Consider the following 12,857-nt stretch of genomic DNA (forward strand, 5'->3'; position numbering starts at 1 on the left):
TTAAAAAAAAAAATACACAGGGTTTAGATAGAGCATTTAAAGGATGGTCAGATGAGGAGGCTGACAAGGAACCCCAAGTTTCCAACACTACCAGGCTTCCCAATCTGGAGCTTGGCAGTACTTCTTCCAATCACAGTGAGCCGTGTAGGTCAGGCGCAGGTAGAACAAGTAGGAGGTTGCCATCCACACCTGTTCCCAACCTAGCCTTGAACCAAGCCACCAGTAGAACAGGAAGGAGATTAGTGCCACCTATTAAATTGTCAGATTATGTTTGTGAATAGCATTGAAATATATATTTAGCCATTCTGTGGTTCTCTGTTTGGAAATGTTGCAGCTTGCTCACTTTTTGGTTTTCTCTCCACCACTCTCCTTCCTTCTCTCTTTATCTCCACGTTTCTTTCTTTCCTTCTTTTTCTCTCTCTCTCTCCATCGTTCTCCCCGCTCTCCAGGTTGCTCTTTCCTCCTCTAGGAGGAGGATGTGTTGTGATTGCCTTTTGTTCCATTTAGGACACCGTACTCACCTACCCACGTCACCAGCTGTCACCTCTGGAATGTTGACAGATGACAGCTGGTGGCAGGCTGGGAAGGCTGTGCGCTCCGGTTACCGGAGCATGTGTTGGTGCAATTTGTAATAAAGATTACTTGCAACTTCTACACCGCCTATGATGCTTATCTTAACAACTGTGATCTTAAAATCTCTTTCGCACAAAGAAAATTGTTCATATATTACAGAAATTGCAAAGGCAAGAGTGAGACTAACAACGTGCGCCATTTATTAGGACAGGTAAGAAAGAAAGGGAGTGCCACGCAGCATGGAAACCGGTCCACTGGCTTTATCTGAGATAACCAGAATTGAAGCCACTTCAGGTGTCAGGAGTTGGAATGGCGTAGTTGCAGGAATCGAATCCAAATAGTTTCAAAAGAACGCAGTATACATTGCAGTGAAATGCAAAATAAGGCATGCCGCGTGTGCCTTAGCTGCCGCCCCGAATCCGTACAGTCACTCGGACTTAATTACGCCCTTCACCCGTCTAAAGCCAGAGATATAAGATATTTATGCAGTAATTACTTCTTTAAACCGGCAGCCGCGGTACCCTGCGACCTGGACCGACCATTACTCGCTGTCAACACCCGAGGTGAGGCCTTACCCAACCTGCCGCCTTCCTCAATCCTAAGTATAAAGGCACTGCATAGCTCATGTTTAGTGTCAGAACCGTAACATATCCTATGAAGAGCAAGGACAGCTTGGGTACCGTGTGTTTACATTGCGGATGCACATGCCGGATCTATAACCAATGAGCGCCTCGGAAACTGTGCTCGTAGTTGGATTGGCTGAAGGCTTCAGCGCAATGGCAGGTGAGTTTACAAAGTTGAGTTCCTCCCATTCGCAGACAAATCTCTGAATCTATTCAGTAGTGGGATTGGCTGTTTTACGACCCGGAAGTACTGACAATTATAGACTAATGTCACTTCTTAAAAATATTCAATAACGGGCGACAGGGATTAATCTGAGTACAGGACCATACTAGTAAGTAATGTACTGCTAGGTTCCTTAGTTGGAGGACGAGTTGGTTAGTTATGCTGAATGCATAGGCATGCCATCTTTTCTTGAATTAGGTCAGACGTTTGGAGTAATTTGGAATGTAGTCGGTGCCACAACTCCAATGTATTTGTCTCATATATGTGCCGAGCTCGTACCGGCCTAAACCAGCGTTGTTAGTTTGTCAGTTGGGCTTTAAGTGAGTCGGGACTTTCTAGTACCTTGTCCCACAGTAATTAACCCTACCTCTTTTAGTCTCCTGTTTATTTTTGTAACGTTCTATTTTGTAACATTTCTCTCATGTAACGTAACTGGTTCTATTGTACAGCGCTCTGACACCTTCGGGCAAAGTCTGCGCTAAATGCATTAAATAAATTAAAACTGACTTTGAAACGGGTCCCTACCAGACTATATTCATTTTCTTAACTTTACAGACTAAACACTTCTCAATTTCGCAACAATCCTTCATTAACGTTTACTTTAATCTGCATTAGAGACGCAACCTGTGTTTGTTAATATTTCACCTGCTTTACCTTATCTTGCATTCTCGCAGAATATTTACTTTTTCCATACGTTGTGTTCTGGATTTTTCCGTTCATGCCACACATGCGACTTCTATAACGCGTACTGTGAACTGAGTCTGGGTGAGTGCAGGAAGCGGATGGGTGTTCGTGATTGGGCTCAGTTGAGACCTCTGGAGTGCTTACTGTGTCTGTCATTGGGTCATGCACCTATTAAGACCACATGCCCATTCAGTTCATAGCCGCTCGACAGAGTACACGCACAGCAGTGGTCACATATGTGCCAGTTCTAATTCTATTTGCACGTGAATGAGGTATACGCAGCTATTGAGCGCAGGGTATAAGGTTGAGCAAACAGTGAAGGAAAGTGACTTAAGAAGTTTTGACTCACACGTCCTTCCTTCTACAAGGATGCAACATTGCCAGAGTGAAAAGAGATGATGTGTGGGTTATGCAGATCGAAGATTCTAGAAAGCTGTTGTGAGAAAAAAAGTGCATATGTCTAAAAGAGTGAGAGACTGTATGGGAAAGTGGTGTAAAAAGGGAGGGGAGAGTGATTGAGACACTTCGAAGACAACTACCTCTTCCACAGATCTCAGTAATGTTTAATTTACAGACATATTTTCAAAATCGAAACATTTTTAATTGTCATTAGTCACGATATTGTTGTTTCTCATTTATCTGATACTGTTAACAAGCATTGGGACAGCCAAGAGGTCTGGCTTCATTTTGGTATATGATCGTTGTGTGTTGTGTTGTTGCAATAACGGAAAACTTAAAAAGTGAAACAATAACTGGCTAGGTCGCATGCTGAGTCCAGCACAGGATTCTACTCAACAAATTTTAAGCAATGTCCTTAAATCATACAGGCTACACCTCTTGGAAAGGCATCCCAGTTAATCTTCTTTGGTTACTCCCACTTTACATACATTTCCATGTTTTTAATCTCGCTAAAACAATGTGTATCTGGTTGTGGTAACAAGCTTTGAAATCTAGTGTAATAGAACGAACAGGCCGTCTATGAAAGTTTTCTGGGGAAGTTTACGGGGGCATCCTTTCTTCTTGACTGGGCTTATTTTAATTCAAGTAGCTACTGTAGTGAGAGGAAAACTTGCACTTTTCATATGCATGTATGCATTTCACTTTCATTTGGGGGTAATACGAATTCTGATTTGGGGGCATTCCTGAATAACTTGAACCTGGGAGCAGAACGCCATTTTCCTCTGACTCCTGGTGCTTAGCTGAGACACCATTTGGAGTGTGAGTGTAGAATTATGCATTCTGTTGATGCTCCAACGGCAAGCCTCTATACGCCCGGACCGTGTCCAGCGCATTCCATGCTGACCACCCTCCGCCAATCGGGTCAGTTTTTATTAGATACAGTATTTGGTTTTTAACAGCAGCTCCTGCCACCTATCAAAGCCTTATCTCCCCTCGTGCAAGGCTTCTATTAGCTATGTTTGTGAGACATGTGGCTTAACCCTTAATGCAACACGCTCTGCAGCATTAACTCAAATTATTCCCTGTGACCATGTCGGACCCCTCAGCTTCCTTGTAAAAGTAGGTCAGTGAATGTAATCTCCTTGAAAACATCTTTTAAAGCTAAAAGAGGGTTAAAATGTGCACATTGGGGGCAAATTTGAACAGAAGAAATTCCATGATGGTCGCCAAGAAACAACCAGCACTGCAGCATTCTAGTGTTGCTAATCTGAAGGCAGCGATAGAATGTTTGGCGAACATTCCCTCAGAATCTTGCACTTCACCATAAATTCCTGAAGAGTAAGAAGCCTTTTCCAGTTCTCGGCGCAAAAAGCTAGTCAGGGTAGTTCGTCATGTGTTCGGCATTTAGTTTTCGTCGCATTAGAGTTTCCTGGTTCATGGAGAATAGTGTCTTAATTCTGAGTTGAGCAAGGACGGTATTTCTATGTTATTCACAGACCATTAACTAGAGGGAGCGGCTCAGTATTTCTAGGGAGTTACGCGTCCCGATTCCTGCTCGTGTTTTTTTTTTTGTTTGTTTTTTTGTTTTTTTGTTTTTGGGATCATTTTCAGAGTCTGCACAAGCAGCGAGAGTAGATACCTCATTTTTTTTTCTCTCTCCAGATAATAAATCTGGCCATTAAAATCTTAGATTAAAAAAATGGATCTAGCGTACCTATGGAGTGTATAAAGTTAAAGCAGGGCAAGAGGAAATATATTCATAGTCTAACAAGATGATAGTTGTTGTAAATGAATACTTACCAGTCTCTAGGGTACCTGCTCTTTCATTTTTCAGTCCCCTTTTCCCGAAGACGTAATATTATATGGAAAACATGATAAAGAAAAAGAGTTAATATTAAAACCAGAAAATTCCCTACCGTCACAGAAAAAAAAGAAGTCTCAGAGTTTATATTAAAAGAAAAAACTACAGAAGCAGCATATCTCTACTTGGATGATTTCTATTAAGTAGAGTAATAATAGAAGAGCGGCATTAGTCAAGTCTATTTGGGGTTGAACTTAACGTTTGAACAAAAAGTTTTTTTTCTATTACATTGTTCGTCAAAATATTGCGCTACAGAATAAAAAGGAGTAAATGGTTGTTTGCATACAATTTATTTGACAGTTCTTTGTACTAGTTCCAAAAATACTCACTAAAGGATTAAATACAGCGTCTAGCGGAGTACAAGAAGAAAAGGAGAGGAATCAAAAGAAAAACTTAGCTGTCTCTTCTCTCTCCCCAACCCCTTCCCCCCCTTTAAGTTCTTCCATCACTCTAGATATAATTGGATGACAGAGGGAATTTGAGAGGGGTACTGGGAACGTTCGTCTTTCTGCTTCTGTGCATTAAGTGGTAAAGTCACCTGACAGAGTGAAGTTCCCACATAGTTTTTGCACCTGAGCAGAATGGCAGAAGGTTTAGACCTTAAAAAAGTAGGTGAAGTATTCGAGGGAATTCAAAAAGAATTTATGGTAGTCAGAGATGAGAAAACAAATCTGAGACAAGACATAATAATTTCTAGAAGGGAAACATCAGATTGATGGTTCCAGTGATACTGCAAACCCACTGCCCAAGGTCACTACCCAAGTTATTCACTCCTTGTCCTCAGTGAATCCATTAGCTCCACTAGCTCCATTAGCTCCTCCAGAGCGATTTATCGGAGATCCCCAAAAGGCACAGATATTTCTAACCGAATGTACTTTGCATATTATGTACCATCCTGCGGTTTTTCCAGACGGGTAGTCACAAGTAGCCTTCATACTATCCTATCTTAGTGGAGACGCAGCGTCAAGGTCAATGCCAATTAGTCTCCAGAAATGATTCCGTTTCGTATGACCTTGAATTCAAAAAGGATTTTCTCAGAATGTTTGATTGACGCAAAGCATCACAAGCAACTGGCAACGAGTTATTGGAAATAAGGCAAGGAAATCAAGACCTAATAGCTTGCCTAGCCCAGTTCAGGAAGCTGGTGGTACAAACTGAATGTCCAAAAAAATAAAAGGGCTGCAGCATTTTATAGACGCTTGAAGGATGAACTCAAAGATGTTCTTGCTAAAGTACCGAACAGACCTACTGAAATGTCAGCTTTTATAGATTTGGACTTAGAAATAGATTCTCGTCAAAATGAAAGAAGAGGAGAGAAGAAACAATATTTTCGTTCAAGCATACCAAGATTTGATCGAGTAAAGACAGAAGTTTCTAAGATAATTGAAGGTCAGCATGGTGCAGATCCCATTCAAATTTGAACTATCCGAGGACCACTGTCTAAGGAAGAGAAAGAAAATTAAATAAGCACTGCCTCTACTGTGGTGTTAGTGGACATTTCGTCTGGAATTGTCCAATGAAACCCAAGCAGTCCTCAAAGGAATACTTGCAGCACCATCAGTAGGTGGAGTCGGACTGATGAATGCCGATTTGTACACAACTCCCAAGGATCACTTATTGGCTAACACCTTAAAATCCTCTTCTCCTCATCTGATTATGTCTATGTCACTTACGTTTAGAGAAAACCATTTGAATGGAATCTCTGTAATGGTAGATTCTGGTGCTACAGGGTACTTTTCTGATCTGAAATTTGCTGTAAGGATTGGTTTGAAGGCCCTCTGAAAAAAAAGTGTGGCGGTCTGAGAAGTGGACGGAACAAATCTTTCGCCTGGACCTATTGTAAGTCACACTGAGTCACTATAATTAGAATCCACAGAAGGTCATTGTGAGATTCTGTGGTTCAATTTAATGGGCTCCCGCAGTTCCAGCTGATTTTTGGGTTACCTAGGCTCACAGAGCACATCCTATGATCGATTGGAGTGCTCGATCAATTGTAATGGACTCAGAATTTTGTAAAGAGAATTGCTACAGGAACACTGAATCCAACAATAAGCTAACTCCTGCAACTCTTCTATGTGAAAGAGGGGCCACAGTTTGTGTTATCCGTACTACAGAAATACCCCCGGAGTATACAGATTACCAAGATGTCTTTAGTGAGATTGAGGCGGAGAAGCTTCCTCCACACAGGACTTATGACTGTAAAATAGAGCTAAAACCAGGCTCCAGTCTACCCTGTAGTAGAATATACGTCCTAACTGAAAAGTAGAATCAACATTTGAAGGAATGTATCCAGAAATATCTAGACAATGCATTTATCCAACTCTCCCAATCACCAGTGTCTTTGTCAATTTTCTTCATCCCTGTGAAGGAAGGCGAGGTGAGGACCTGCATTGATTATAGGGCCATCAATCGGATTACAGTTAAAAAACAATATTCTTTGCCCCTACTCTGTCGTGTTAAACCGGATAAAATGGCACGAATATGCCAGAAGCTAGATTTGAGAGGGGCCTATCATCGAATTAAAATTAGAGACGTTGACAAATGGAAAACAGCCTTCAGAACTAAGTATGGGCTTTACGAATATCAGGTAACTCCCTATAGGCTCTGCAATGCTCCAGCAGCTTTTCAACACTTCATCAACAATGTTTTAAAAGAATACAGTGATCAGTGTGCCATAGTATATATTGACGACATATTGATATACTCCGATTCAGAGGACTATGAAAGACATGTGAAAGGAGTATTGCAGAAGCTAAGAGAACTGCTTTTTTGTAAAATTTGCTTTCAGTGTAAAATCGGTGGAATCCTAGGATTTTTTCTGTCTCCTGCAGGAATAACTATGGATGAAGAAAAGATAAAAGCGGTTACAGATTGGAGGTCTCCATTGTCAGTGAAGGAGGTACAAAGGTTTATAGGCTTTGCACATTTTTACAGAAGATTTATCCAGGATTTCTCCACTAAATGAATTCTCCTCAAACGCCTGTTAAGAAAATGAATTCCCTTTGAATGGTCTAATGAAGCCGAAGGAGCGTTTACATCTTTAAAAAGAGATTTTACCACAGCCCCAATCCTGCTTCATGCAGATCCATCTGGGCCTTTCTTTGTGGAGACAGATGCTTCAAATTTGGCCTTAGGAGGAGTATTGTCTCAAAGGCATAAGAAAACAGGACAATTGCATCCAGTGGCATTTCGATCATGAAAATTGACCGCAGCTGAGATAAATTATGCCATCAAGGAAAAGGAGTTGCGAGCAATAAAGGACGCCTTCAAGGAATGGAGGCACTACCTCATGGGAGCTAGACATACAGTCACAGTTTACACTGATCATCGAAATTTTTTAAATCGGCAAGAACGTTGACTCTGAAACAACTTTGATGGTCCTTGTAGTTTGCCGATTATGATTTTGTCATCACTTATCGACCCGGGACAAAGAATGGAAGAGCTGATGCACTGTCTTGATTGTGCACATATAACTTGCAGGAAGTGGTTGAAAACCAAAACCTCATCCTTGAAGAAAACGTCATAGGAGTAGTGCTTAAAGAATCGATAGAAGAATCAGTACAGGAATCAATGAGCTGGAAAAAAATGAAAGAATGTGCTGGCCAAGAGCCTACAAGAGAAATTCAAGAAAACTTGCCATTCCTTGATGGTGCTCTATATCTACCAGCGCAGGCGTTGCAGGAAAAGGTCTTAAAAAGAGTGTCATGATAATCTGCTAGCTGGACATAAAGAACCTCAGAAAACTGAAGACCTGGTGAAATGCAGATTCTGGTGGGCCAAGATGACAAAGGATATCCCTCAGTATGTGGCTACTTGTGAGGTTTGCACTTGGGGAGAATCGGAGAGACATTCCCATAAGCTGTAGTTACAATCATTTCTCAATCCACCCCATCCACACCACACTGTGACCTTAGATTTGATAGTAGATCTACCGTCAAGTCAGTGTTTCGAATCAATCTTAATTTGTGTATATACTTTCACTAAAATGGCTCATTTTTTCCCCCTAAAAGGTTGCTTACCGCAAGAAAATTAGCACACATCTTTAGCCAGAATATTGTACAGGCACATCTAATTCCAAAGGTGATTGTTTCAGATTGAGGCTCTCAATTTCTGTCACATTTATGGAGAGACTTTACTACTAAATTGAATATTGAGACCAGATACTCCACTAGTTATCATCCTGAAACTAATGGGCAGACTGAGAGGGCAAATCAAGAATTGGAGCAATATCTCAGACTGTATCTATTAGACCAGGAAGGAGATTGGTCCAAGTACATTTAGGCAGCTGAATTTGCTCATAACCATGCTAGCAACGCGTCCACAGGTTATTCACCTTTCTGTCTGAATTCGGGTAGGCATCCCAATCTTTCAGTGGATTTCCAAGAGGTAGCTGTTCCAGCAGTAACAAATTTAGTTCAACATATGGCTTTCATGCACAAATCAGCAACAGAGAATTTAACTAAGGCTAAGGAAAGTTATACATTCTATGCAGTCAGGAAAAGGAAGAGAGAGCCTGATCTAAAAATTGGGGATGATTTTTGGCTAAATCGAAAGAACCTTAGACTCCAGGGCAATAGGAAGTTTCAAACTCGATTTGTGGGTCCATACGCCATAGAGGGAAATTGAACTCCGTGACCTATAAATTAAATTTGCTGAAAAGGGTAAAGATACATCCAGTATTTCATGTTTCTTTGCTTTAAAAGATCCAAAAAGGTCTAGGAATAACCTTGCTCTCAACACCAATACAGACAGAAAAGGGACCTGAGTTTGAGGTTAAACTAATCTTAGATTCAAAAGAAACAAGTGGTCTTGTTTGCTATTTAATCGACTGAAAGGGATACGGTCCTGAGGAGAGATCCTGGGAGTTGGTTTCTGATGTTCATGCTCATCGACTAACTAGAGCCTTTCATAAAAGATTTCCTTACAAACCCATGCCGGGAGGACCTACCTCTGGGTGTGTGGAGGAGGGGGGTGGAGGGGGTACTGTAAAACCCCTCAGCTTCCTAGTAAAAGTAGAAGGTCAGTGAATGTAATCCCCTTGAAAACATCTTTTAAAACAAAAAGAGGGTTAAAATGTGCACATTGGGGGCTAAATTGTAAAAGAAGGATTTCCATGATAGACGCCAAGAAACAACCTCCAGTGCAGTATTCTAGTGTTGCTAATCTGAAGGCGGAGATAAAATGTTCAGCAAGCTCTCCCTCCGAACCTTGCACTTCACTTGAAATTCCTGAGGAGTAAGAAGTCTTTACCAGTTCTTGGTGCGAAAAGCTAGCCAGGGTAGTTCGTCATGTGTTCGACGTTTAGTATTCATTACGTTCGAGTTTCCTGCTTCATAGAGAATATTTTGAGTTGAACAAGTAGGGTCTTTCTATATTCTTCACAAATCGTCAACTAGACGGAGCGGTTACGTTTTTCTAGGGAGTTTAGCATCCCTATTCCTGCGCATGTTGTTTTTTTTTTCTTCTTCAGAGTCCGCACAAGTAGCGAGAGTAGATACCTCGCTTTTTGCTCTCTCAAGAGACCATAAATCTGGCAGTTAAAATCCTCAATTAAAAACTGGATTTAGCGTACATTTGGAGTGTATATAGTTAAAGAAAGGCAAGATATTCTTAGTCTAATAAGACGATAGTTGTTGTAAAATAATACTTACCAGTCTCTAGGGTACCTGATCTTCGTTCCCCAGTCTCCTATTCCCGAAGACATAGTATTATCAGGAAAACATAATAAAAAAAAGAGTTAATATTAAAACCAGACAATTCCCTACCTTTACAGAAAAAGAGAAGTCTAAGAGTTTATATTAAAAGAAAAAACTACCAAAGCAGCATATCTCTACTTGGATAGTTTCTATTAAGGAGAATAATAATAAAAGACCGGCATTAGTTAAGTCTTTTTGGGGTATGTACTTAACTTTTGTATGAAAAGTTGTTTTTTCAATTACTTTGTTCTTCAAAATATTGCACTACAGAACAATAAGGAGTAAATGGTTGTTTGAATACAATTATTTTACAGTTCTCCGTACCATTTCCAAAAGTACTCGTTAAAGGATTAAATACAGCTTGTGTGGTGGAGTACAAGAAGAAAAGGAGAAGAACCGGAAGAAAGGCTTGGCTTTCTCTTCTCTCTCCCCATCCGCTTTTCCCCCCTTTAAGTTCTCCCGCCACTCTAGATATAATTGGATGACTGAGGGAATTGGAGAGGGGTATTGGGAATGCTTGTCGTTCTCCTCCTGTGCATTAACTGTTAGAGCACCTGCCAGACCTCTACCGAGCACAGCCCCCTATCACAGATATTGGAGAACTGTCTGGTGAAGCCGGCTTTAAGGCTTGTCTTATTAAATGCAGGTAGCTCTCAAAACACTTGTCTGACATCTTTGTCCTATCTTTTTAACAAGAAAACCTGGGGGTCTGAAAAGGAGCTCAAAGGAACTAAAAAAAGACCAAAACTCCTTACAAAGTGAGTCAGGACATGAAATACTGTATAGTCTATATAAACAAGGGAGCAACAGTAAACCAAAAGAACAGAACCTCAAGTGATTGTTGGCGAGACTCGTAAACAAACAAACATTGGATTCCCATCAAAGTCTTGTCATGATCCATTTTCTCACTTGGTCATCCAAAGTGGGATGGTATGTCTCTTGATCATTGAGACTTTTTCCATTCTCCACGCAAAGTTGGGTCACGCCCACAATCACTCCGTCCATCATCCCCTTTTGTATCGCTTTGTTCGCCCTAAGTCTGTCAGGGTATGCTCAGACGTGAGTCCCTTGCTCACTTGGCCACTGGATTCAAGATAGCCTGGCTGATGAGGATTATGAATCCGAAACCGGTCACAGGATGCTTGTTTTCGGTCCATGGAAGACATGGCTTGGCAGTTCGGGCTGGACTGTTCCCATGAGGCACAGGGTCAGACTGATTTGCATATGGCCATGTTTGAAATGGGGTGGCTGAGTGCGCTAAAGAATGGTGATGGATTAAACCCAGATCAGTTGACTGGGGGTGAGTGTTTGATTTGCTCAAACATTCCGTCAATCATCCCCTTGTGTATCACAATCACTTCCTAACCATGAGAATATAGTGTCGATGGGACCATGTGCAGTGCAGTATCAAAAGAAAAAGTGGTGTATTAAAATAGGGAAAAGAGTCAAAAAAGAATTTTAATGAATATTGCCCTCTCCCTAGTTAAAAACAAGAACAGTGCAAAGAAGCAGTTTCAACATATAGCTGCAAAAGGGCCGACATGTTTCAGCGGACAGAGAAAGAGATCCCGCGGCTTTCTTCAGGGCCTCTGTACTAAACTTTTTGCTACTGCGTGCAATAATCACAAACCAACAATAAATCGAAAATACGTGAATGAATCAATTTTCAATAAAGGATATGAGTGAACAATCCATGTTACTATTCCTCCGTATCAAACGGTGTGTCTCACATCTAAAAAACAAACATAATGAGTTCTGCGTTAATAGGAAAACCGTGTTCTTCCTTTCTTAATTGAATTGTGAAAAGTAAGCAATTATTTCACTCACCCAGAATGACCGGGGACTGGACCTCACCTCTCCCGGACCAAGCTCAGGAAGTAGGAGGCCCCGCTCTGTGAAGGCAAGGACAGGGGTACTTAAATAAAGAAGGAGACCTAACATCGTCTACTCAATCTTATAGAAATATGGACCCCTCTCATATCCTTGTCTCACAGTCAATGCACCTATCCTATATACAAACAGTTATGTCTCACCTACAAACTTAAAATCACAGACTACAGAGCACTTTAGGAGATATAGGGTCTCATGTCTTTCATATGGCTCAAAGAAACTTGAAAATTGATTGCTTATCACATGCACATCCTGGGACAAGGCGCCAAGCCTTCTCCCCTAGGACGGGCAGGGTCCACAAAGGGGAAGCTTCAAAGGTTTTCCACCTTTGTGAGCTTCCCCAGGCCTCATGCTGCTTCCAGCAACGGGCCCCCACTGGCTCAGGCCCCCACTTTGGACGAGAGAATTGGCGGGAAAACCAAGTGAGGAAGGGAGGTGTGCCCACCTTTGCCAACCCCACCCCTCCGGTGGGGGAGGTGAGGTGAATCACAACTCTCAGTCCCCGCCATCTTGCAGATGGGGGACCCAGCCGACCAGAGTGAGGCATATGCCCCCTCCCACTGGAGGGTGGCATAATAGAGGTTGTACCTACTCAAAGGAATGGACCCATTGGTCCCAACCTTTACTTACCCGTTACGCCCCTAAATCTAGTATTTAAGGAGACCCCTGAATCTTGCCTCCTCATACAAGAACCAACTAAGAAGAAAAGAAGGAGGACCAAAGAAGCTGTGCTAGAGCTAAGATGAGGAGCACACCCACTGACTTGGCCCCATCCCTACTGGCCTGTCCCACCTCGAACCTGCAGAAGAGAAATTCCAGTGTCCTGCAGCCAGCAGCCTCAAGAACCCGAAGGACCTTTCCTGCCGTCCACCCTAAAGACTTTGTCTCCAGTGAACACCGGATTGGTT

General features: G+C 41.8%; 1 protein-coding gene across 6 annotated transcripts in view; it reads left to right on the forward strand.

Moving 5' to 3' along the window:
• The first annotated feature begins 1,389 nt into the window (after positions 1 to 1,389).
• The window catches only part of CCAR1 (cell division cycle and apoptosis regulator 1), a 1,607,854-nt gene continuing 1,596,386 nt past the window's right edge, over positions 1,390 to 12,857 (forward strand). For 5 of the 6 annotated variants that reach the window (XM_078643189.1, XM_078643190.1, XM_078643191.1 and 2 more), the window contains exon 1: positions 1,416 to 1,528. The gene's annotated coding sequence lies outside the window, so the exon portion shown is untranslated. Of the gene's footprint in view, positions 1,529 to 12,857 lie in introns of all 6 variants that reach the window. The other variant, XM_078643192.1, reaches the window with a different exon arrangement.

This window comes from Lissotriton helveticus, chromosome 5_1 (assembly GCF_964261635.1).
Source record: "Lissotriton helveticus chromosome 5_1, aLisHel1.1, whole genome shotgun sequence".
Taxonomy (NCBI): Eukaryota; Metazoa; Chordata; class Amphibia; order Caudata; family Salamandridae; genus Lissotriton; species Lissotriton helveticus.